Raw genomic sequence first — 25,766 nt, 5'->3', positions numbered from 1 at the left:
ATTTCCGTCTTGCCCGGTGGCCCTGTCTCCGGAAGTGTGCTGTCAACAATATGCAATCAAGGACAAAGGAAATAGTTTTGCCCTCTGGGAAAAATAGTGCTGTCCTCCTAAAAGCAATTATAAGTTAATAATACGTTTTTACTTTTTATTCAATTGTTTTTATTGCCTACAAAACTGAACAATTGTGTACTGTTGCATGTGAAGGCCTACTATGTGGGCCACTTTGAGTCCTACCTGTGTTTGTGCAAATTAATCAAATTTAAAAGGAGCCTACTTCCATCATGAACAAAATGAATAGCAGCTTTAAATTTAGTGCAAATAATGAAACAATCAGGAAAGTTTTTATTTGATTTAAATTTTTAATTGATTTGACTAATGTCAAGACACAGATCAAGCACATCAATAAGTTTTTTCCATGAAATTTTGGATTTGGAATTCATACAATATTGCAAATGTTGGTATCGAGCTGATACACTGCCAGTTTTAACTTACACAGGAAGCTCAGGAGGGGAGAACAGTATGGCATGACTTATGAGAGGAATCAATTTGCAAATTCTAAACACAGCTTAATCAACACTAAATGACTGTGCTTTTCAACACAACAAAATACACCTTTGAAAACTGAACTTAAGTGATAGAAACGAACTATCAGTCCAATCACACTGGTATCGATCACGTATACTACTGCAGGTTTATGAATGCATTGTCTCACATTCATTGTAGAAATTTGGAGATCAAGACAGGAAAGAGATGTGGCCTCCACTTGGTGAAGAATGATTTATTTCACTTCCAATAAGCTTGAGGGTGTTTGAACTGTAAAGTTCATGCATTTGACTGAGAAAACTGAAATGTTTTGCTTTTGTTGAAATTCTGCTTTTCTTTCAACTTTGTCCCCAACGGGAATTTCCAGTATAGGGCTTCGGAGCGTGATGTCACGGGGGTGGGCGTGGAAAGGATTTTGGCCCGATTCACCATTTTGGGGGTCTAAGCTAGGAGCGATAGCATAGCCATGGTTCGTACTTGCTGTGTGCTCGGCTGCAATGTTCGATCTTACGACCGGCACGGGAATAAGGTTGGATTGTCTTTTTATGCTTTCCCAACCTGGAAGCGACATGAGGCAGCTCGTGTATCGATGTTACCAAACGAAGGCGTCTAGCCTGGATAGCAGCTGTGAGATGAGCTGACGTGCAGCTCTCTTCCATCTCCAAATATCTGTTGGTGCTCCAGACATTTTCATTCCGGTAAGTTCTAAATATGTTCATATCTCTCTTTATAGCCTATTAGTTTCATTTTCGATGCGCTCTGAGCTCATAGCAAATTAGAACAAACATCCTACTGAGTGATTTTGCAGAACTACCGTCTATTTATAGAGTTGCTAATTATTTGGCATTATTGCAGCAAACCAGCCGATGAAATGGATGAAACATCATGACTGGTTTCCAGCGCTACACGAGGGACCTGCTTCAAACAAACCACCATGCCAATCAGATTACTTCTTCCATGTGAGGGTGAAGAGGTGACCCTTCTGGATAAGATGGTGAAGGTTTGCTGCGTTTGGTGAACAGTGTGATAATAAAACCAGAGAAGAATGAAACCTGCTCCTGTTAAATGTTCTTAAGTCTTGTGCTGTTATTTTTTCAAAAGATACAGTAAATAAAGTAATGTTAGTAGTGGGTGATATCATGTAAACACTCATGATTTGGTGTAAACATTTTGTCATTTGTAAACTGTAAATGACATGGATTCTACACTGTTACTGATGTGATGTTCTATAAAGTGGTTTTAATAAAAAAAAAAAAGGCAAAATAATTTAGTTTCTTTATTCAACTTTTGAACAGTGGGACTCAGTCAGTACATATTCAGTAAATGCAAATTATTTACACAGCAGTGCACTACAGGCATACATCTAGACCCCTAGATAAAACATGATGGCATTATAGCAGTGACAACTCCTCCACAGTAGCAGGTGGGGTTTTTCTTTTTTGAGGACGGCTCCTTTTACCTGTCACTACAGATGGTCTGTGTATGTTTTGATCAAGAGCCTTTTTTTGGGCAGCTGAAGAGAAGTCGTCTATCTTATGGCCAACCTCTGGGTGTATCTTGGTATTATTACCAGGCAAAACCCAGTATGCAGGTTCATCTGTAACAGTCCTTGTGCCACGGATCAACACTGTTCCGTCTACTTTAGACAGAAGAGCAGCGACGTGGGTGCAGGTCTCTGCGACTCCGGCCATACAGGTGCAGCGGGCGGCTTCAACCTTCCCTGTGATGCTCACAGTGACCCATGGCTGCAATGCTGGTTCATTCAGTCTTAGAGTGCAGCACCTGAAACACACACAGACAAAGTTCATTTAAAGACAAGAACTATGAGCCAAGGCCGACACAAATGTGTTTAATCTACTTTATCATAAATGTAACAAAGTGTCAAGAAAGTTAGCACATACATGTGATTTTTCATTTCTTTATGTGTCCATCTATAGAACGCTGCATGTTATAGTCTAAATCTGTCTGTTCTGTCAGAAACCTGCCTGCAGAAAATGAACCTAAAGTATGTAATGCAAGGATGTCATCACTTTAGAGATGGAGAAAGCATAAAGTGACAATTATGAATCACTTAATATGTTAAGGAGATTCTGCAGGTCATTAATCAAAGTATAAAACTAAAATAAAATGTATTTTTAGTGACACAAGATACAAATATGGAAGCAAGATGTATAATTAGAATTATTTATAATAAACATTAATAAATCATTGCAATTTCTTTAACCATAGAGAATAACTAAATCCTTCAGGACAGTGTCTCATCAATGCACTGAACTCACTATGTTATCCACCTAACAGTCTCCACATGTTCTCACTGTAATTTCCCCTCATGAATGAATTTATGCTGCAGTAATCTGAATGTTTGCAGGGAAATCAAACGCATTTCACTCGCTGTACTCGAGCTGACTTACCTTTGATTGAATGACGACTTGTACGCGCTGACTCCACAGATAAGGTATGAAATATATCAGGCTACGTCAATAGCGGTTGGTCTTCAGGGTTTCTACTCCACGGCCGTATTTCATACGGGTCCACATTTCCAATGCACGCTATTTTCTGCAAGTACCGCCGCTTCGCCTCTGGACGCAATCGGTCTCTATACAGTCCATTCTCTTTTAAGCTGCTTTTAAGCATCTTGTAATCGTCGTTCCAACACAGTGTGTTTGATTTGATTCGTAGACCCCGAAAATGCCGCCGCGCTCCCACAATGCATTGCGGCGTGACGTCAACTCTGAAGCCCTATGAATCCAACTAAATTATTAGGAAATGTGTGAGAAATCAATGCTCTGTGTAACAAAACTATACCACATACTGTACTCAAATACACGACAGGTGTAGGGTTATTTTAGTAAAATATGCCTTCTAAAATTGTGAATATATTCTGAAATTCAGATAAAAGCAAGGACATTGCAAATTATACAAAAGGGCTAAATCAGAGGCTGATTCTTTAGGCCAAATTTCTTTCCCTCAGCAGTAAATGACAGTCTTTTTATTTTATCGCTGTGGGAATTTGCATTTCTATCTACTTTCCAGTCACTTCAAATTCATTTTTGTGAGTACCTCTGGCAATATGGTGGCACATTGCAAAGTTCCAGGTAACAAGATAATCTCTACAATTTAAAACTACTAAACAGAGGCGTGTGTGTGTATGTGTGTCCAAAAGAGACAGTGAAGAGTCCCGAAGCCAAATAACAACTTCATTCAAAGACACCAGCAGCTCCCAGTAGAGTCACCTGTGTTCATCATAGACAAGTTATGAGGGCACCTCAATGGAAAAAACTTCCAGTCTTTCTTCAGGCTAAACAGAGCAAAAGACGGAGTCGTGAGACTCCTGAAAGACTGTCAGCCATTGCTCTGCAAGTTGGATTGTGCAGAACTGCATGTTTTACATTAAAAATCCATATTGAAAATGTTTACTATAAACTTTTTAAACCAATTTGTACTATTATATGTACTTGGTATCCAAATGCAATTTATTTCACTGACTTTACAGACTCATTATCAGCTTACTAAACTTCGACTACAAGTTCAAGCAGATTTGAAAATATGTCAGATGTTGTAACTGTTCAAGACTGAATTTGATTATTTGATGATTTCAGAGGCGGAAGAAATACACGCATACTTAAGTAGAAGAAGCCCATACTGGTAAAAGCTGAACGTTCAACGTTGCTTTGAGTGAATGTACAAGTCAAAGTAAAAAGGTGCACGTTCAGTGATGTACTCAGAGTATACAAGTAAAAAGCAGCTCTTTGCAGGATGTTTCTACCAGCTATCTTTTTGCAAAGCTAACGGAATCTCATCTCATATTAATAAATAATATTAATAAAAACAATAAAATCATATTTAGAGTCCCGTCTTTTCTGTCTTGCAACGTTCTCTATCTTTGAGTGTGAACTTATCACAGATTAACCTTTCTTTTCTCTCCCTGGGAACAACTGTACTGTTGGCTATCAAGCACATTGTGTGACAAACTGAACAGAGACACTTGGAGTGCTGATATTTGTTAAACTGTTTGGGATATTGCATTTGAAATGACCTGCTAGGTTACTTCATTCACACTTGCTTTTCTCCAGTAGCGCTAGCTATATGCCTAAGTGTGACCAGACAGTGCATTTTGAACACCATGTCAGATCATTACAAACCACTTTAACAACCCAGGTTTGTGCAATAAAAGATGCATCCATTTTTTTGTAAATTATATTTCATTCCGTGTGCAAAAAGACACCAATGATGAAAACACTAATAGAATATTTTTTTTATGTGTTAGTGTCTCCTACGTTCAGGATTAACTAGGTTTTATGCCAAAAAGGTGCACAGTGATGCACAATGATTATTAACTCCCCTCAAGTGATTAAAACCTAAAGTAACAAGTCTGCTTTAAAAATGTGAGGAGTGTAAATTAAAGATCTTTGTGTAGAGAATAAAAATAACATCTAGTGTGCTGAAAATTCTACATTTCTGTAACAAAATATTTATACTTCTCTATTCCCCATCTCTAAATACTATATAACTATAAACCTGCAAGCTAATAAGTTTGCAAACACAGAACAGAGCAAAAAAAAAAAAGTACTTCAACAGAGATGGGAGACAGAGTATTCCTTCACCAAGTGTAAAGAGAGGACCATGCACTCAAAAAAAAAAACATTCTTTGAAGCATAAAGCAATAATTTTAAATAAAATACAACTTAAATATATCAAATCAAAGGTTTAGAAAATTCACTTGGCATCAACAATGCATACAAATCAAGTAAATTACTTTTGACCTGACTCGCTTTTATGTTATTATTAAACTGTTTCTTTTTTCTTTTTTTTTTTGGGGGGGGGGTTGCCATAAGATAACCCAATCTTCAAAGAACTAATTTGAGTTACAATTTTAAACACATTATCAGGGGGTGATCTCTAAGTGAAATATCAGCAAAGCTCAGAGCCAAAGACAGAGAACAAAGTCCTTAGATCGCTGAACTAAAGAGGCATGCAACAGTGAAAGGTCGTCGGTTTGATTCCAGCCCTATCGGGGTTGTGTCATGAGGGACACGTGGCAATGAACTCTAGCAAACCATGCAGAGCTACCTGCTGTGGTTCCCCCTTGTGACAGGGGGACAGTCAAAAGTTGCTTTCCTGCTTTAAGTTGATAAAACAAGCACATTTTCCCAGCGTGGGATCAGCAAAGATTTGTCTCAGCTACAGCACAATATTTTTGACCCAAATCTAAAAATGATGGAGCCGTAAAGGAAACATTCAGTTTTATACGCAGCATGTGAAAATGACAGTGAAAGGTTGTCTGTCTCTGTCTGATTGTAATTAAGGTGTGCCCCGCCTCTCGTTTTATGACGCATTTGTAGTTCGCGATAACATCTGAAGAAGGAGAAGTTTTTATTTTCTGTTTTTTTTTCAGGGACATTTCACCAAATAGATCACTTCAAAAACACATCCTGTACGAATCACATCTGATTAAAGGAATCTAAAATTATCTAGGGCATTACACGTTTTAAATTTCCACTTCATCAAGTGTCACTTGCCGAGTGGTCCCCTCATCTCCTTTGCTGAAAGTGTTGTGTATATTTTCCAAACACATCCACACTGGACCTTTAGCTTGTATGTTTGTTCAGCTTGCTGAGTTCTTTGAAACGTTGCATATTAAATCACCACCTGCCCCAGAATAATAAATAAATAACACAATATCTGCGCACTCCTCTTATAGCCCTACCATCGTGACCACATCTCTACTGATATCTGCAGCATGAAGGCATGAACGAGATGAGGTGGGAGGAAAGATTTGTGCAGGACGTGCAGGCGCTACCATGGTGGGGGGGGGGCTCATATCGCTTTCCAATTAGTTGAGTATCTCCATAGCAGCACATGGACGAATGAACTTGCCTGATATTATGTATCAAACTGCCCATTACTCAATAATTAGAGGTGCTGAAACGCCGCTGCAGATCCAGACAGTCCTCTTTATTAACTTCTGCCTGTGTATAACTACATATTGAATGGCACGTTTGAACACTGTGTTTTATGTGCCGTTTATTTCTATTTCCTATGTTGTTGTTGTTTTTTAATTCGGCGTACACCATTATTTCATATGATGCCAAGTACTTAGTGTTGTCAGTAATCTGTAATCATCTCAGAGGCACAGGTGTGAAGGGGATACAGCTGCCAGTAGAAATTTATTGTTCACGTGTTACGCAAAAACAAATATTAATAAATGTGTGCTGTGAGATTTTGAATGACAATGGCTGTCTGCTACTTGAGGGGTTAGCAGTTCGATGCTTGGCCCCTCCGCTTTCCAGAGAGCCTCCGGCCAAGGCATCGAGCTTTAAGTCGATCCCAGTGGCAGCCAATCGGATTTGTCCAGCATCTCTAATGGTGTGTGGCACAAACTTGAGTTTCAAAATTCTATAATAAGTCATCAGCTGATCTGCTGGGATGAAATTTGGTGGCCTGTCATAAAGTCATAATAAACATGACTTTAATAGAGATGTGCCTTATTCAGCTCCACTCCAGGACAGAAGGAATATATTGCATTACTAAATTCTTTCTGGACGCTCAAGTTTGAGGACATAAGTGTAAGCAAAAATCCCACATCTTTACCATATCCGGGCGTGACCTTTAAACCTCAATCGTTTTCAGTCTGGAATGATCTTTTCTGCGGCTGCTATCAGTCATTGTTACGATTCTGTATATTGTATATCCCAGAAAGAGCTGCAGCAGTTCTGAATACCAGAAGCGCGCTACAACAATTCTGAAAGGCAGCAACTCCTTTGTCCTGCCCTGAGGCCATCCCTCTTCCTCACTTCCCCTATCTTACTCTCTATTCCTTTATGCATTCATCTAAAAAAGCTGCCAAATGGTGTTTTTCTTCCGTAACTTATCACCACCAGCCACAGTCTGGCTTTTCACAATGGCAGAAAATAAACATTTTGGGTGGCGATAAGATTTGTCCTCCCTGTTGCCGGGGTTATTGTTGCAGACACACAGCAGAGTTAACATTTGAACGCATCCGTCTCCCCCACCGCACTCATTCTTTCTCCTCGTCCCGCTCATATTTGTGTTGAGGGAAATGGGAGAAGGGAATAAAAAACGAGGAGGGGAGGGAGCAGGATTACATAGACTAACACATTTACAGGCAGGGACAAATGCGGCAAGCCTGTCAGTTCACAGATTCACAGACTGGCTTTGATAAACACAGAGAGAGAGGAGCAGAGAAGCCACAAAAACTGCATAAGGGAAACGCTGGGGTGTGTTTGGGACGCAGAGTGCTATTCTCCTGGAATTCATCAGTGTTTTTCACTCATCGTTTTTCGCATCTCCACCTGCTTGTTAACTGTCTAAACACCTAAGGTCATAGTATAGCTAGAGCTGTTCCCACTCTGCACCAGCTGAAAGACAATTTAGACATGTCGCAAGTGCATAGCAAACGCTTCTTCACTCACAGTGTTCAGTGTTGTAGTTTATGCCTTTGTTGCTGTTAACTGTCCATTCATAGGGTCGGTGCAGAGGAATTAAATGCATTTTCCAGCTTGTAGTGTGAGACAGGTGATTGTCAGTCACAACAAGCACACACAGACTGGTGAGAATCCTTCTTAACACCTCATCAGTCAAGCGCACGTCGAGCAAATGCTCAAGCGTCTTAGCATTTTCAGCTTTCATGGAGTCACTCTCAGCTCGAGATGTAACTGTTTTCTACTACTTTTCACTAGATAATAGTGAGAGAAGAATGAGTTCAGATTTGACCAATTTAAAGTAGCAAACTAGCTGTCCCCCATAATAAAAACCAATGAAGATTGCCATTTCCATTTGCAGTCATTTGAAATTTGTATTCGCTGACTTCCACTGATGCATATGTCAGTGCATAAATAGAAGGCCAGGAGCAGGAGAGCAGTAGCAAAAGCCCAGCACAGAACAGACACTGATTTAATCAGAACCAGCATTAAAAAGTGGGCTGTGGTGGGTATCAAAGTGGCCTGCAACTAGCTTGCATCTTAAAATCTTTAAAAAAGAGATTTGCCAGTTGGATTTTTAAAGGTTATCAGCTGAGCCATCAGCTGTCACTGTGATCAGATGATCTGCTGGGATTACAGCTAAGCTCGATTTGGGGGCCTGCTTGATATTTTCTGAGAGTGAGCAAAAACTCAGGCTTTTGGTTTTAGGCTTGTTGTGGCTGCAGAATCAAGGCAGCCACAACAAGCTTTTCTCCCACACTGTACCACAGGGGAAGAGATGCTCAGACCCTCCGTTGCAAACACCACTGGGCTTTGCCTTTCTTGGAGCATCTGTAGTCTCCTGTAGCTCTAGAATAATGTCACATGTGTTTACGTGAGACTGAATATGAATGAGAGTGATAAAGTGAGCAACGTGATTTGCCCTGAGTCCACTTCTGTTTTTGAGCTGGTCAAAGATGACAGCAGGTTGGGGGCATTGGACGAACTTGCACTTCTTGTTTGTTCAGCCTTTCTTCTAATTGGCATTAACAGATTCAGAATGCTTTAAGTCTTCATGGCACAGAGTCAACAAGTTATTTTAACCCTTCCTCAGAGATTTTGCTCCATATTCACACGAGAGCATCACACACTCGCTGCAGAATTTTTGGTTTGGGGCTTAAGAATAAGCTAAACAGTAACGACTGTATTTTAAGTAACTTACATTTTGATATATTCTTTTCTTTCATGTAGTGAATGCACTTTGAGTGTTTTTCTTCTGTTGTCTAGTTTTGGTGAGCGAGTATGAATTGTAGCCTTTATTTCCTGTTCTGAGCTGCCAGGGGAGGCAGTCAGTGTGGTCTTCTGCTGCTGTAGCCCATCTGCTTTACAGTTCAATGTGTTGAGCATTCAGAGATGCTCTTCTGCATATCTTGGTTTTAACAAATGTGTAATTTGAGTTACTATGACATTCCTATAATTTTTGAAGCAGCCTGGTCATTCTCCTCTGACCTCTGGCACAGCACTGTGAGCACTGCAGCTCAATGGATATTTTCCAATGAGCAAAAACGCTGGAGATCCCGGCAGATCACCATGCCACATTCAAAGTCATTTAAATCACCTTTCTCATGCATTCTGATGCTCAGTTTAAACTGACGGACGTCATCTTGACCTTGTGCTTAAATACGCTGAGTTGATGATATGTGATCGATTAATTATTTTTACAAGTCATCATAAACATTACTCTATAGTTTGGAGGAAGTCTAAACTGACTTTATTGTTTTTTAAATACAAAAACAAACAAATAAATGATTACCTAGGGTTAGAGTTAGGGTCGTCACCTATGACGATCGAGACCACAGAAGGTTAAAGACCATTTAAGGTTAAACAGGGTGCAAGCCGCATTACTTTGTCTTCACGTAATCTAAAAACTGTGAAAGGAAACTGTGTATAAATCATCACGATATGTTTTACATGGTCTGCCTTTTCTTTCACAGCACTTTTATTCATTGATGTATTTATTTTTCAATTATTGTCCACCAAGTGAAGAAAAGTTTGTTAGGGCGGTGAATGTTCTTGTGCCGTCCTGAGTTTACCGCAGGTGGAAGCTCCCTTTAATAGATTGGTGAATTTTTCTGTTTGATCACTTTTCCATTCAGGCAACTCTGGTTGCTTAGATTCGATTTTATTAATTATGTTACTGGCTGCCAGTCATATAAATAATGAATAACTCACTGGGGTTTGCTACTTAAAGAGAAACAGCAGAATGAATTCAGCTTAGATCAGCAGTAGCCAAACACAGCAGAAGACCTTATTGCTTTTCCTGATAACGGGACAAAGTGAACTGGGAAGAACAGAGTGCTATCTGTAAGGACAGAAATGTAAGAAAGGAAGAAAAAAAACATCAGATTACGTAGGAGTTAGAAACATTTCACATTGCCGGGCTTTGATTTCTGTCCTTTTAGCTAAGTGTGTGAATGTTCAGCAGTTTGATACCAAGAAACTGTTGGATGAACTACTAACAGAGTCAAAAAGAAGTACCTATAAATATATTTCTTTAAATTGTGTTCATTCATATTAAAATTAATATTTTAATTAGATAGTAATGCCATTTCTGAGCTTAACAGCAAATGATTGATTTAAACCTATTCATGGACGTCCGTATTGGCTGGACAGTGGTTTTATAGGCCTTACAGCACTGAACTGCACATTTTTTTTACCCCGGGTTTTCTTCTTCTTTTTGTTCATCAAAGCACAGGAATTACACTGTGTGTGTTTCTGAGTACATTCTCTTCAATAAATGACTTTCAGCCTCAGAACTCTCGTTAGCTTAATTCATTAGCACGCAGGTTTTTACCAGCCCTGTTTAATTTTTCTTCATTTAATGAAGCCTTAGTTAGAATTGAATTTGGCTTTGTGAGACCTGTAGATAGCGTTGAACTTTATTTATTATTCCTCATTTTCTCCCACTCTCATCCCTCCCGCTCCTTTCATCCCCTGTTCCTCTCTGTCACCCTGCTTATCTACTGCTTGCTTTTTTAATTCCCGTCTCTCTGATCTGCTCTTCTCACATCGTCTTTGAATTGGATGTGGCCCTGGGGGACCCTAAATCCAATCCACTGCTCATATTCCCTTCAGCATTGTACCACAGCTTCAGTCGAGACACACCTTAGCGAAGCAACACACACGATGTGCGAGTTTGCCTCTCACATCGTGCTGAGATTCTTCTTTTCATCGTCAACGTCTTACACTTAAAATAACACGCACACGTTTATCGTTTTGTATCATTTTTGTGGTTCAAGGATTATTTCTTAAAACAGAGATGTCGGGCTTTTTCATTCAAGCTCCTGTTTTATTTTGTTTTTAACTTGCACAACATGAAGACAAATGTGATTTATTTATAATTCTGTGCAAGCATCGATCATTATAAACATTAAAAGCACCAGCGCGCGACGTGAAAAACGTTGACAGTTCTGCGGGGATTCCTTGGGTTGTGGAATTTGTGTTAATGTTACCTTCACAGGGACCACCCTAGCTCTTAGCTCTGCCAACTGTCAGACTTATGGCAGCACCTCCCTCAGGCATGACACTGCTTCTTGCTATTCCCCAAACACTTCTCAGGACCAGCTCAGAAGATGACAGTGAGCCCAAGGTCTTTACCAGAGGCCTGTACAACAAAGCAGGATTTGGGTGTAAAACATCAACTTCAAGTTTAACCCCGGATTTTCAGTATTACAAAGTATTCTTACCAGGGTTCATCATCACAGTAACTGAAGCAGGTTATGTACACGATAAGAGGTCAGCAGATTTAGAATCCACATCTAATAATCAATCACATCTCCATAAAACAGCATTACTAGTGCTGTAAGAATCCTCAGCACTTAGTGTGTGGCTAGCAGTAAAGTATCTGAAAAGCATCTGAACTTTGTTTTCCCCTGATGACAACTTTAATCCTTCATTTGTTTTCTCTGTTGACTAAAACAATTTTAAAATTCTCTTATTGTTCTATAAACCTTATACATCTCAAGTACACATTACATGTGGACCTTACATAAAATTTGCAAATAAGCTTAGTCTACAGTACAATTATACAGAGTTTTTATGCTTGCTCTTGTTTAAGTGAAAGAATAAAGCAAAAATTGGTTTACAAGAATCCAAAGTATTCTGTTAAATTATTGATAAACATTCAATTAATGCAATACTTTATTGTAACCAGTCAGATTCTCTTGTTTCTTAATGACAGAGCGCTCATACTGAAGTCTGTTAACTTAGACAGTCAGCATAGTTGCATGCTTTCCTTCCTTTCTTCAAGCTTCAAACAGGCTAAATTTTATCAACATAGTAACTCTTTCCCAGTCTTACCGACCAATGTATTTAAAGCACACATTAATTACACACACTCACACTTCATAGTTTTCTAACATCATAACTTGATCTTCCTCTGTAGACCTGTCCCTGTTTGTAATTCTCAGATCCTGCCAGCACCACCCCTTTCATGTAAACACACTCACAACTAGATTGTTAAATCCTGAGTTGACTTATCAAATCACCTTCATGTGACTGCTTAGCATAATTGCTGACTTTAGGGCAAGTAACAACTGAGAAGGAAAAGAGATCCTAGCAAGTTCAACTTGTTTCATAGTAGAGTCCACAGATCCAGATTCTGATGTCAGTTTGATTGAACATCCATATGAACCAGAACAAGCCTAATCCACTGAGGGCAAATCCTTTGGGTGTCGCAGCCCACAGCACACAAAGGATTTGCTGCCAGACACCAAAGGACACTCCCACAATCCCATATCTGTTTCCTGACAGGTCAGAGGGGTTTTGTCACCAGAAGGAGCTCCGGCGTAATACCAGGCAAGCGGTTTTAAAGTTCGACCTATTGAAGTACAAGCCAACCACAAAATAAAACCTATAAACTTAGTAAAATACTGTTGCATCTTTGAGTTTCTGTATAGTGCCATACTCTGCCCCGACAGAAGATTTATGAATGACATCAGGCCTGGTGGTGAGTCGGGTTTCAAGAGGAGAGGAGAGGAGAGGAGAGGAGAGGAGGGATGTGGAATCTTTTTATAATGTAGTTCAGTCCAAAAAATTGGTGATGATGATGATGATGATGATGATGATGATGATGATGATGATGATGATATTGTTGGTGGTGGTGAGGGGGGGTTACTGGTAGAATTATGAAGATAACGTGTTCATGGATGGATGAGAAATAATAAAGAAACTTTTGACAGCTGAGATGAAAAACGTGGATGATGTTGCTGATAATGTTAATGGCAGTGACAACGAAAAAAATGAGAAAAAAGTAAGCGGGGGAGTAAAGATGGTGGTGACATTGTCAAACAAGAGGAAGAGTTGATGCACAGGATAATGCAAAGAATGTTGCTAAAAAAAACGGGCATTCACGAAAATGATGAAGATGTTTTTATTTCCTACAAGTTCGCTTAAGCTGGGCGCTCTTTTCGGTATCCTGCGGCTGTGCTCTGCCCTCCACTATCCCATCGCTTCATGGCCAAATGAGTCACGCACGCATCATCATCACAATAAGATGCATAAATGAATAAACCCCACTTGTGCAGGCACCGGACGTTAAAGAGGAAATTTCAGTGCCTCAGTCAAAACATGCCACTAGTTCGCTTGTCACATCGCATCACGCATGATTGTTTTCACGGCAACAATCATCCGTCGAGTCTAAACGCGTGCGCTTGGGATATGTGGCTATCCGGCAAAATCACGGGAGAAGAGGAGAGGAGAGGTGGATGAGGGTGTGTTCCTGGAGGCCAGATAGGTCAACGACTGCGACTCTAACATAATCCTGATCAGTCGAGATGACAACGAATACCAACAGGGGGGAACCCGGAGCTTTGTGCGTCAGTGCGCATTGGAGAGGCGATAAATCAAAACACTGCTAGAAAGCGCTGTTGTAGTGCGCCATCTCATCTCTCTCTCTCTCTCTCTCTCTCTATCTACCTATCTTTCTTTCACCCCCCCCCCCCCCTCCGCTTTATCGTCTTCCTTCTCCCCCTCTCGTGTCTCTCCTCTTTCTTTTCGCCATTCTCTCAACGTCTCCAAACACGCGCAGTGGTGCTGAATGAGGTTTGTTTGTGTTGCAGGACTGAAAGATACCAAATAGTCTCCCTTCTATTTTCCCCCATTCCCCCACTAATGGAAACCCCGTGGAAACAGCCCATTTGATGTGGAAATTCGGTCAAAGGCACTCGTTTTCGCGCGCAAAAATACGCACGCGTCATTTTATGGCGATTGCCATTGTGCACCATCTCTGCTTATCATTTTCGACTCACTCACTGGTGATGCCACTCACCACACACGCGCACACGTTCGAAGACAGCTGCTGCTCACCCCAGGGCCACCGTTGCCCCTTTGTGTTTTTGCCACAGAGCAACCCCGGCACTACCTCCCCGCTCAGAATGGCTCAGCCTGGGATCTCTTGATCCGCAGAAAGCCGCTCCAGACCTGAGCACCGGAGCAAACACACGCATGTTCAACAGCTGTCTTATCCACCACCACGTAAAAAAAAAAATAAAAAACGGGTACAGAGGCGGGGCAGCACTGCCAGCCAATAGGTCGGGCTCGCAACAATTCATCCAAATTTTCTCCACACTCCTTTCCTCTCTGTGTTTGAATCTTTTATTATTATTATTATTTAATTTTATGGTCTGCTCAGTCTCTGACTCACAGGTGTCTGAGGAGTGGACACTGCCCAAGAACGTTGTCGGGATATCCCTCTGAGCATCTCTGTGTTTATATTCGCCAAATAAGCAAAGCTCAGCATTGCACCGACAACCTCAACGTGGCAGCACGGTGTCTCTCCAGCGCGCACACAGCGCATCCCACAAGTGCAGAAGTCCACCCCCCCTCCACTCTCACCCCCAACACTTCTCCCCGCAAACACTGACAGCTGAGCCCAGCTCGTACAGAACACATCGTGTTTTCACTTGTCTTACCTTGATCGGAGTTCCCGGTCTGGCAGGGAAGAAGAGGATGAAGGCGTGAAGCTTTACGGTCCGTTCTGCAGCAGCAAAAGACGGAGAGAGCGAGAGTATTATCCCCGGACGTGCGTTCCAGCAGAGAGAGGGAGAGAGAGAGAAGGGGGGTGGGGGGAGATCCAGAGAGAGAGAGTAAGGGGGGTGAGCAAGAGGAGTGATGAGGGACGGAGGCGCGCTAACGGAAGAGAGAGAGAGGGGATGGTTGACAGAGGGATGATGTTGAATCGTGGCAGCAGCCGCTCCCAATCAGACGTAATACCTGCTGGATACACTGAGCGGAAAATTTCAAAGAAAAATCTTCTGCAGGCTTTTTCTTTTTTTCTCTCTCTTTCAGAAATGTCGGCTGCGCGTAATTAAAATGCCAAAGCAAGCCCGATGTCAATATCAGGAAGATTCCCAGCGGGACGAAACACATCTCAGATTTTTCTCTAGTTTCTGCCCTCCCTTGTGTTAATTGTGCTATTTTTATCCTCAGACCAATGAGAGCACTCATTTGAAAAAAGGACAACATATTATAACATAGTTCTGCTTATGGCTCAGTCTAACCACGTGACAGCGGCATGTATTAATGACTCCAATCAGTCGATCTTAAGAACGGTGGGAGGTTACGGGCCACTGATACCTCCACGGGCAGTAATCACATAATGTTTGGTCCCGAACGTGTGGGGTAAAGCGGGATGCCGCTCCTGCCGTTACTTGCGCAACTTACCACTTCCCCATACAGGGACGCGCAACTGCTTTCCAATCTGGGCACGTAGCAACGCGCCTCAAAGTGCGCGCCCTTGTGAAGGGGCAGGGAGGCAGGTTCCCGCACACGCGCACGGATATAAAGTGGAAGGCGTTGAAAGAAAAGGGGGAGCTCCAACTGTGCCGATGACGTCATTGTCAGTCAGCTGTCGAGGTATTGATTTGCTCCCATGTTGTTTTGCTCGTGAGTACCTTTCGATGTGTGTGTGTGTGTGTGTGTGTGTGTGTGTGTGTGTGTGTGTGTGTGTGTGTGTGTGTGTGTGTGTGTGTGTGTGTGTGTGTGTGGTAGATTTAGAGTTTTTATGTGCCTTCCTGGTAACACTTTTCTCTGGAGCTCCCTTCATCCTTTGGGTTTTCATCCTGCTTGTAGGAGTGATACTTGACTGATTGCCATCGCACGTGTGATCGCACCCAGCTCGATATTAACAGTAAGGGGAATTTCTATGTTGTGTGAGCGAGTGAGGTCATTTGAGCCCAGCAAGAGATTGCCCAAGCACAGCTACACTGGGAACCTCGGGGAATTCAGGGTCCCCTGTATTGCAAACAGATTTGAGTAATCTGCAGTTTGTCAGGTACTAAACTGTTATATAAACATCATTAATGGACAAAATTTATTATGTTTTTGGGCTGCGTATGCTCGAATGGTGCACATTCCTAATAGAGTTTAACCACATATGAAGCATCAAATCTGATTTAATGGAGTAACAAAGTAAGTATCGGTGTATGAGGGTCAGCGTGGACTAAATCAACACATTCTCACTCTCTGCTCGTCTGGTACTGACGCTTGGGAGGAACTCTTTCTTGTCAGTGTGGTACTCCATTAGTGTCAATCACACACGTGGTCTCCAACCAGAAGACAGAGAAGACTATGGGTTGTGTCTGGAACCACTTTTTAAAGCACTTTATTTTAGTTTAGTTTTTCTCTCTACATTTTCTTACACTGTTTGGTTAAGGTTAGGCAGCAAATTTGATATTGCATTAGTAATTAAGTAGGTATAGGCAGTTTCTGCCGCATGATCGTGTGTTACAGAATGGATTTGTTTGCGGCAGTTCCATCTCCAGCCTGGAGGACCTGGGACTGCATTGTCTCAGTTCTCATTTCATGCAACACACTGTAGTTCTGAGGGTCCCCAAAGTTTGAAAGCCTACAAACCACAGTAATGTGACATGCTATGCTTTATCTTTCACCTGGGGTGAAGAGAACTAGTAGTAAAGTTGAAACAGTGATGGCTTTTTTCACCGGCAGCTGCTCGGCTCAATCAATGTGGGCTGGGTCGTTATAGCAAGGCTATAAGTCCTGTGAAATTAATTGTATATCACACAAACACAACACACCAACGGTGAGTGGAGTCTCAGAACCAAAGAATGTGTGTAACCATTTCCCTCATAAAAAAACAGGTTTGATTCTTGTGAAGGAGTCACTCTCATGACATTACTCCCATTATTCCATTATATACCTGGTAGCAGGTAATCCCACCTAACAGAAAACACTAAAAACCGAGTAGAGTCAAATCCAGTAGAGCCCAGTATCTGCGAGCTGAAAAGAGGATTAAAGCTACTTTGTTAGAGTTGGCATTAAATTATAATTAAATTAAGTCTAACTAAAACTGCACGGTTTGGTTTTGGAGGAAAAAAAGGTAACGTGGGTTAAAATACACCGTTTCACTCACCATTCAAGCTTCTCTCAAATATAACAAGCATGTTACAGCTGATCACTCCAACATGTGGTGCTTAGTTTTTAGTGATTAAAACTCTGTTTACATGTGAATGGAAGGCCAAAACACTTTAAATAAGCCAACAAAATACCTGTACTCGTTTTCAGATTCTGACTGATTCTGGCTGAACTCTGTCAGGCTGTCAGGCACACTGAAAACAGGCTACTAAAGAACTGACCAGCTTGTTACAACGTGAGCCCGATGGGTCCTAAGTGTCAGTAAGAGATGAGTTTGAAATGACACTTTTGCCTCAAGTACTTGTGGGTGCAATCCAAGCACAATACACTAATTTTCTGTAGTGTTGAGGACACTAAACACATGTCATTATGGACATTTTACCCATTTTATTTTGCTCCTGATTAAGAGTAACTGCTACATAATTCTTCAGTTCCTTCTCAGTTTTGTAATTATGGAGACTTGCCTTTTCCTTTTCTTACTCTTTGCTGCAGTTTCCTTAATATTCCATCATGTGTTCTTAACTGGTTTAGTCATCAGTCCAGATGTAAGTTTGCCCTCGGTTTGTTATATAACCCCAGTCTTGCGTAATTAAAGGTTACTGAATTCTGTCAGATAAATGAGTGATATGCACTAAAACGCCAGTGTGGGACCTAAACTCTGCAGCAGGACACACAGAATGCACTTGATTTTTGTAAAGCAACAGTGGCATTTAGTCACCTTTTTTCTGCTTTATCTGTTGTATCGCAAGTTCCAGTTAAGAATCAGCTTTCATTTGGATCCATTTCTCAGGGCGTATGGTCTAATAATTCATAGTGTAATTGCTGCACATTTGTTTGTTTTAGGTGAGCAATAGCACCACAGAGGAGCTTCATAGCCTCCACATTTGTCTAGTGATGGGTGCAATTTCCCTCCACTTCCTGGCTGCTGTTGATAAATGAATGCCACAGGCAGTAGAGAGCTCAGACTCATGTGGACATTGTTAGCTGGTTTACGAAATGTGATTATATATGGGCGATGCCACGGGAGGTTCTCTTAATGAAATCAGCTACATTTTTACACATCTCCCAAGTAGCATAACAGATTTTTATTGTAATTTTTCACATCCTCTCCACTCTTTGACCCTTTAAAGCCTGAAGCATGAAATAATTGCCAGACATTATTATACATGGTTAAAAAATGTTGAATGTTTATCAAAAAAAGTGACCGAAAGTTCAATCTTTTTATGAAGAGTATTTGCTACATCTGTTTTTTATTTTTTTTTATTTTATTTATTTTTTGCAATTTATTCCTTAAAAATGTGCAATTTCAACTCACTTCAAATCAGAAAAACTCACATATCAAATATCTTGGCATTAAGGGGTTAAGTTGCACTGAAACAATGCAAAGTCAGCACAAACAAATAAAGTACCCTGCTGTGATTAGAAAACACTTGCGCTGATGGAGAACCACCTACACACGCTTGCAATGCAATCCATCATTAAGGGGGAGTGCGTGTAAGGTTTAGCAGAGTGTTGTAATGCGGCGATTTCTTTCCCACATACAGTAGTTACGTACAGAACCGGCTTAAAGCTGCCGCTGCAGCAGCCTGTAACTCATCAGACGTATTGGTGAAACAATACTTGACACAATGAATCTAAAGTGACAGCAGGACAAAAGGGGTGTAGAGAACAGCACTTAATTGCAACATTTCATTTTACCTGGAACTGTTGCATCAAATCAGCCACTGCACATATCTTTGTATTTTCTCAATGAGTCATATGAATTACAAAAACTGTTCCCTGCATTTTGCTTGGAGGGATTTTAACCCTTCATGGCAACATCCAGTTAAGAATGGCAGGATACATATGAGAGAATGCTGGAAAAAACAAAAACAAAGGAAAACTATGAAAATGAATGAATTTGGAGCTGCGACTCCATTAATAAGTTGTCCTACACATTTAATTACATGTAAAAAAAAAAAAAAAGGCAATTTTTACCAGCATGAGAAAGAAATACACATTTGCTGTGTATCTCGTGGAGCAGTGAAGTCTTACCAGCTAAAGCCTTACAACTGCTGCAATTCAAATCCTAAATCTAATCAGAGTTTTTCTTTAAACTAGGAGCATCTAAGCAATGGTTTCCCTTTAGGAAAAAACATATCATCAGAGTAGTGAAGCAGGGGAAGATGTTTTAGTGCCAGAAGGTGTTAGAGGGGGGAATGCAGTTATTGTAAAACACTTTAAGACTGCAGTAACCGCCAGCAAGATACATCTGTAACACTACTGTGGTTAGTAAAAACGGTAGGTGCATGAAACCACAAATATGACAACTACCAGAGCATTCTGGTGTGTGAAGCAGTGTTTTATAAGTCTGTATACAGTGTGGTGCAAATGTCTTGAACCTTTCCCCTTTTCTTAAGAGTTTTCAGCAAAAACAGGAAATGATTGCAGGGATTTATTATGACACACAAGCATACGTGAAAATATCGAACATGAGTTTTTGCAACTCTAATGAGCTTGACAGTCAATATTTGATATAAACACCTTCATTCTTTCTTGTAATGTCTTTAAGTAATCTTCAGGAAAAGTTCTCCAATTTTTTGAAGGACATTCAAAGCTGTTCTTTGGATGTTGGATGATCCCACGCTGCTTCAGTAATATTAAGGTCTGTGCTCTGGCGAGGCCAATCTACGACTGATAATGCTCTGCTGTGTGTTTTGCTATCTTTGCATGCTTTCACTGCATTGGTAGTATGTTTTGAATCAGTGTCACTCTAAAACAGGTAGCTGTTCCCAGTCAGAGACTTTCCAGTTGGTATCACATGAACAGCACTAGGTGAAATGCACCCTCCTCGTGTTTTATAATTCCTGACCTGATATCAAATATACACAGACAAAGCCTACGTTTGAGTACAGTTTTTATATTTAGTCTTTACTCTCAGATCATTTAATTCCGCCGAGGCTGTAGCTGAACAAAAAAGTGAAGCTGCTTTTTAAACATTGATTTATTTGAATACTTACTTAGAATTTGTTGAATGATAATTATCACAATTCCACTCATTAAGGCTGTTGACTTACACACTTGGCATTTTTGCCAGCTTTCCTTCTTGGCTTCATCAGCTAATCTTTATTAATGTAGCAGCTCTTTTCCAGTCTCACTGACCAAAGCGTTTAAAGCACTCACAGATTCATACAGTGGTTTGAATACTGCTGTACAGATACTATACAATGCCTTTTTTTCACACACATGCTCACACTGCTTATTTTTCTGCAACCCACTGCTCTGTTACTTTCAATCCTTCAATTTTTTCCAATATTAAACTTTTATCCTCCTTTTTAAATCAGCCATTCTGCTGGCAGCCCATTTATCTACCTTTATGATTATTCAGATGCTGCTACTGCCAAACCTTTTGTGACAACACACAGGGGAAAATGCTGGGTTAACCTGAGTTAACTCAATTACCTTTAATGAGCAGCAATGAGTTGATTACAAAAATCACAACTAAATATTTCAAAATTTCATTTACATAAAGCATTTCAATAAAAAGAAAGCCCCTCAGAAAGCCAGAAAGGGCAATATTTGCTGACGGCCATTTTATTGGATAGTCCAGATTCTGTCAACATCAGTACAGTGCAGTTTCTGCTAATGATGTCACAAGCAAACAATTATCCATCCATCCATCTTCTTCCGCTTATCCGGGACCAGCAGCCCGGACCTCCCTCTCTCCCCAGCCACCTCCTCCAGCTTGTCCGGGGGAACACCAAGGCGTCCCCAGGCCAGCCGAGAGAAATAACCTCTCCAGCGTGTCCTGGGTATACGCCGGGGCCTCCTCCCAGTGGGACATGCCCTGAACACCTCTCCCAGGGGGCGTCCTTGTCACATGCCCGAACCGCCTCAACTGACTCCTTTCGATGTGAACGAGCAGCGGCTCTACTCTGAGCCAAACATCTCACCCTATCTCTAAGGGAGAGGCCAGCCACCCTTCAGAGGAAGCTCATTTCTGCCGCTTGTATCCGTGATCTTGTTCTTTTGGTCACTACCCACCAGATATGGGCAGTAACGCGTTACGCATTACTGTAATCCGATTACTTTTTGTAAGTAACGAGTAAAGTAAGGGATTACTATTGCAAAAACGGTAATTAGATTACCTTTACTTTCCCGTAGGAACGCTGCGTTACTGCGTTACTAAAACCGTGATTTTTTTGCAAGAATGTCTCATGACAGTGACGTAAGCAAGTGCGACGTTAGTGACAACAGCTGTGTGCAGATCAACAATGGATAATATATCGAGTGCGGGAGAGAGTATGAGCGTGCAGCGTTTAAAGCGTGGAAGTACTGACCTTACTTTGAGTTTGATTCCATAAAAAGTGACAAAAACATTAGTGTCCATCGTGCGTGGGAAGAAAACTTCTTTTTACAGCGAAAAAAAACCCCTAAACTTCCAAGCAAGCACCGAGTGCGCAACGACGTAATGGGAAACTCACAGAGATACTCGCGGATTCTTCCACTGACTGCCGCGGCACACCTGCACCAGGGTAAACCTCCGCCTACCCAACTCCTGCATAACAGGTGAAAATAGAGCAAAAGGACCGCTAGTCTTTGATTTTATTTATTTTCTGCTGTGTTATACTTGCATCTATTTGAAAGACTGAGTGTAAACACACACAAAAAAAATTATGTGCTGGAATGTGCAGAAAATAGGTTTAAATATTAAACAAATTTCTTCCAGTCAGAGAATGTTGCATACAATTAAATTTTTGCTTGATGCATAAAGTTAAAAGATTAAAACTAATAAAACAAGTTTTAAAAAGAGACTTTTCCATTTGATGACATTTTGTATGATGGATTATGCAGAAAAAGTAGAATTGGGCTGAAAGATCTATCGCTTTATTACCTATTCAGGTTGTAAATCGTGTTTTTAAAAAGTAACTAACTAAGTAATTAATTACTTTTAAAAATAAGTAATCAGTAAAGTAACAGGATTAATTTATGGGGGAAGTAATCAGTAATTAGTTACTAATTACTTTTTTCAAGTAACTTGACCAACACTGCTACCCACAGCTCGTGACCATTGGTGAGGGTAGGGAGATAGATCGACCAGTAAACTGAGAGCTTCTCTTTTACACTCGCCTCTCTTCACCACAACAGACCGGTACACCGTCCGCATCACTGCAGCCACAGCACCAATCCGTCTGTTGATCTCCCGCTCCCTTCTCCCATCACTCGTGAACAAGATCCAGTCAAATGCCTTCTCAAAGTCCGCAAAACACATGTAGACTGGTTGGGCAAACTCCCATGAACCCTCAAGTATCCTTGAGAGGATAAAGAGCTATTAACTGTCAGCAGTATTATTTCCTTTTGTGAGTATTTATCATCAAACTACACCACAGTATAATAACTTTCTGCACGGTGTTGTCTCGTTCCAAAACATTTATCCCCTGCTGCATCAATGCACCCTCGTGGATCTCTGTTCATTACTAATCAACTTTCATTCTTTGTAATGTCACAAAATGACTTTAAAACAATTGTTTCACAATTTTATAGAGAAGGCAAGAGAAAGAGTATCCACGCAATTATAAATGTTTTCATTACGTTCCCCTCTGCCATGAAATTGACACACAAACATACAAACAATATTTGGTGGGAAGAGAAATAACAGTGCAAGTTAAACAGACAAATGAGATGTTGTTTCTTATTTTGTCACTGATTGCTTTTGCTGTCTCGTTATAGGTTCATATGTGGATGTCTACAATTTTTATTATCCAAGAAAAAAAACACCCTGTTACACTATGTCAAATGCCTACTCACTCATTTATTGGAAGAGAAGAAGTCAACGTGATACATAAAAAGACAAAAGGCACTTCTCCATGTCCCACCTGTCCTTGGTTTGATGGGTGGATAGTTCTGCGGGTTTGGATCTCTTGCTTTTATCGACAGCTCTCACAGTGCTGATACAGATGTTTCTCTGACAGTGTTTAATGCATTTAAATTTTTCAAATTCCCCCCACTTCTGACCTTTGCCCCGTGCGCACTGTGAGTTGCTGAGCTATTAAACTATGTTAGAAAGAGGTGACCGGCCTTTCCAGTGCTGGAGAGATGGTGTGTAACTCCTACTCATGTACTTCCCTTTGGAATTTAGTTGAATGTAATTAAATGTGAAAATTATTTAATTAGTGATTGTGCAATGGTTGCTGATAACTGTTACTGTTTGTACTATTTCTTCTCCTGCAGAAGTATAAGTGCTGGCAAAAACGCTCATTGCCTTGCAAGGTTCTTAGCTGTTAATGAGGAGTGTTTTAAAAGGGACCGCAACACAAGAGTGTAATAATGGTGTCAGCAATGTCAAAACTCAATTTTTTACTTGTGTATCATACCCTTTGGACAAAATAATAACCATCTTTTCACATGTTTTGTTCGCCACTTCCATTTTTTTTCTCTTTATCCTCTCGTTTCTTTATTTAATTATCTGTTGTACGCTTGCTCATATTTTGGGCTTAGCCTTGTTTTGTGTAGAACATTTAAGAGTCTTGAATGACTGTGAGATAACAGAGGCCTCATTAATCGTTCATCTTTGTTTTTTCACTGTTATGTTTGTCCTTGATTATGATATTTATAACTGTGATGCTTAAACAAAAATGGGAATGCCAAAAATTGTGGAGAGTGGGTAAGGAGGGACAATCTGGCCATATGCTTGGCTAAGTGTGTCGAATATATCCCTCCAAAATGCACTCAGTTTCGAACAAGACCAAAACATGTGGACATGGTTGGCAGGTGATAGTCCACATCTGCTACAGGCATCACTAATGGTTGGATAGATTTTAGATAATTTTGCGTTTGTATAATGTACTTGCATGACGGGCACTGTTCAAGTCAATTTAATTCAATTTTATTTTATAAAGCACCAAATCACAACAACATTCGCCTCAATATGCTTCATATTGTAAGGTAGACTCTACAATAACACATACAGAGAAAAACCCAACAATCATATGACCCCCTATGAGCAAGCACTTTGGGAACAGTGGGAAGGAAAAACTCCCTTTTAACAGGAAGAAACCAGGCTCAAGTAGGGGCGGCCATCTGCTGCAACTGGTTGGTATGAGAGATGAAAGGATAAAAGACATGCTGCAAAAGAGATCCGATGTGTTATTTTATGTACTATCTTATGTACTATTTTATGTACTTCAAAAACTTTAATGGATTATTGAAGTCTGAAGAATTAAGACCTTAGGAATATTGTTAGTCTGTGAAAGACTGGTGACCTGTCTAGGGTGTACCCTGCCTTTTGCCCTTAGATAGTTGGGATAGGTTCCCACCTCTCTGCAACCCTAAACTGGATAATTAGTTAAGAAGATGGATGTATGAATGGATAGATGGATGAAACAGCAAAGACCTTTGCAAATGTTTAAGGCAAGGCCAGAAATCCAGTCAGCTCTGTGATTTTACTTTACATTTACTGTACATGTCAATGTGGTCTTCCCAGGCAGTCACCAAAGTCATTGGGATTTGTCATTTGGGAACCATTTGGGACTTTCACTGAGCCATTTTCCAATCACCACACTGAATGTGTTAGCCTTAAATTTCTTTTAAAAAAGCCAAGCAAAAATCTGAATCCTCTTAAACTCAGTTTTACTCAGTTGTAATATTTGTAAATTGGAGCCAGAATGTACCGTCCCTCCATTTGACCTCTATAGATAAGTTCTGTTGGAGAAATCACCTGAAATATCCCCTGTGGTCAATGCAGTAGTGCGTGATGACATTCAAAGTTGTTATTCCAAATAATTTGTTTGTCAGCAGTGCTGTATTGTAGCTCCAGCCACCTGTCACCTTTATTTCTTTGTGTAGTCCTTTGTGTCTTTTCTTTGACAAAGTGGAAGCAAATTCTCAAGATGTCCCGGGCAACCTCGTCACTATCTCATCATATGCTCGGCGAGCAGACAGAGGGCTTTGTGACTGTGACTGTTTTTCCATCAGGGAGGATTACCTCAATGTATACACAGGTGCAGACCTGTGGAAAATGTAGTTCTGATGGACTTATTTTTTTTAGTATATCAGACATTGAAATGGCAAGTGATTCAATATGCTGTAATATGCAGCCTCTGTGATTACTAAATAAATTAGCACCTCTCTGACATGGTCAGAGGTTTCATTAAGGCAGTGTTTATTGCAGCATTTGTTACGTTATCACTACATGCTTACATTTAGTTAACGATGTATGCAAGTGTCTTAATTCTCATTCTCTGTAAAATCAAGGTGGGGAAAACACAGATAAACCAGCTTCAGCTGTAGCCCAACACTCTCTAAGGAAGCTCACTCACCTTGACTTCACTTTGTAAAGTTTACATGCAGTGTTAGCTCCTCATCCACCAGCTCATGCAAATTTATTGGTTT

General features: G+C 40.6%; 1 protein-coding gene and 1 long non-coding RNA gene across 2 annotated transcripts in view; both read right to left on the bottom strand.

The window, feature by feature from the left end:
• Positions 1-21,826, bottom strand: part of LOC101463716 (protein phosphatase 1 regulatory subunit 29-like) — a 321,443-nt gene extending 299,617 nt beyond the window's left edge. Inside the window, exons 1-2 of the mRNA XM_014411477.3 lie at positions 21,716-21,826; positions 14,936-15,000 (exon numbers count right to left, since the gene is read on the bottom strand). The gene's annotated coding sequence lies outside the window, so the exon portion shown is untranslated. The remainder of the gene's footprint in view (positions 1-14,935; positions 15,001-21,715) is intronic.
• On the bottom strand, positions 1,807-3,255 carry LOC143418909 (uncharacterized). The gene is made up of 2 exons (XR_013098857.1): positions 2,955-3,255; positions 1,807-2,325 (listed from the first exon to the last, which is right to left on the bottom strand). It is a non-coding gene; the product is annotated as an uncharacterized LOC143418909 (long non-coding RNA).
• Positions 21,827-25,766: the final 3,940 nt, after the last annotated feature.

This window comes from Maylandia zebra, linkage group LG6, assembly GCF_041146795.1.
Source record: "Maylandia zebra isolate NMK-2024a linkage group LG6, Mzebra_GT3a, whole genome shotgun sequence".
Classification (NCBI taxonomy): Eukaryota; Metazoa; Chordata; class Actinopteri; order Cichliformes; family Cichlidae; genus Maylandia; species Maylandia zebra.
The sequence above is the reverse complement of the archived record's forward strand: the minus strand, read 5'-3'. Positions and strand labels throughout refer to the sequence as shown.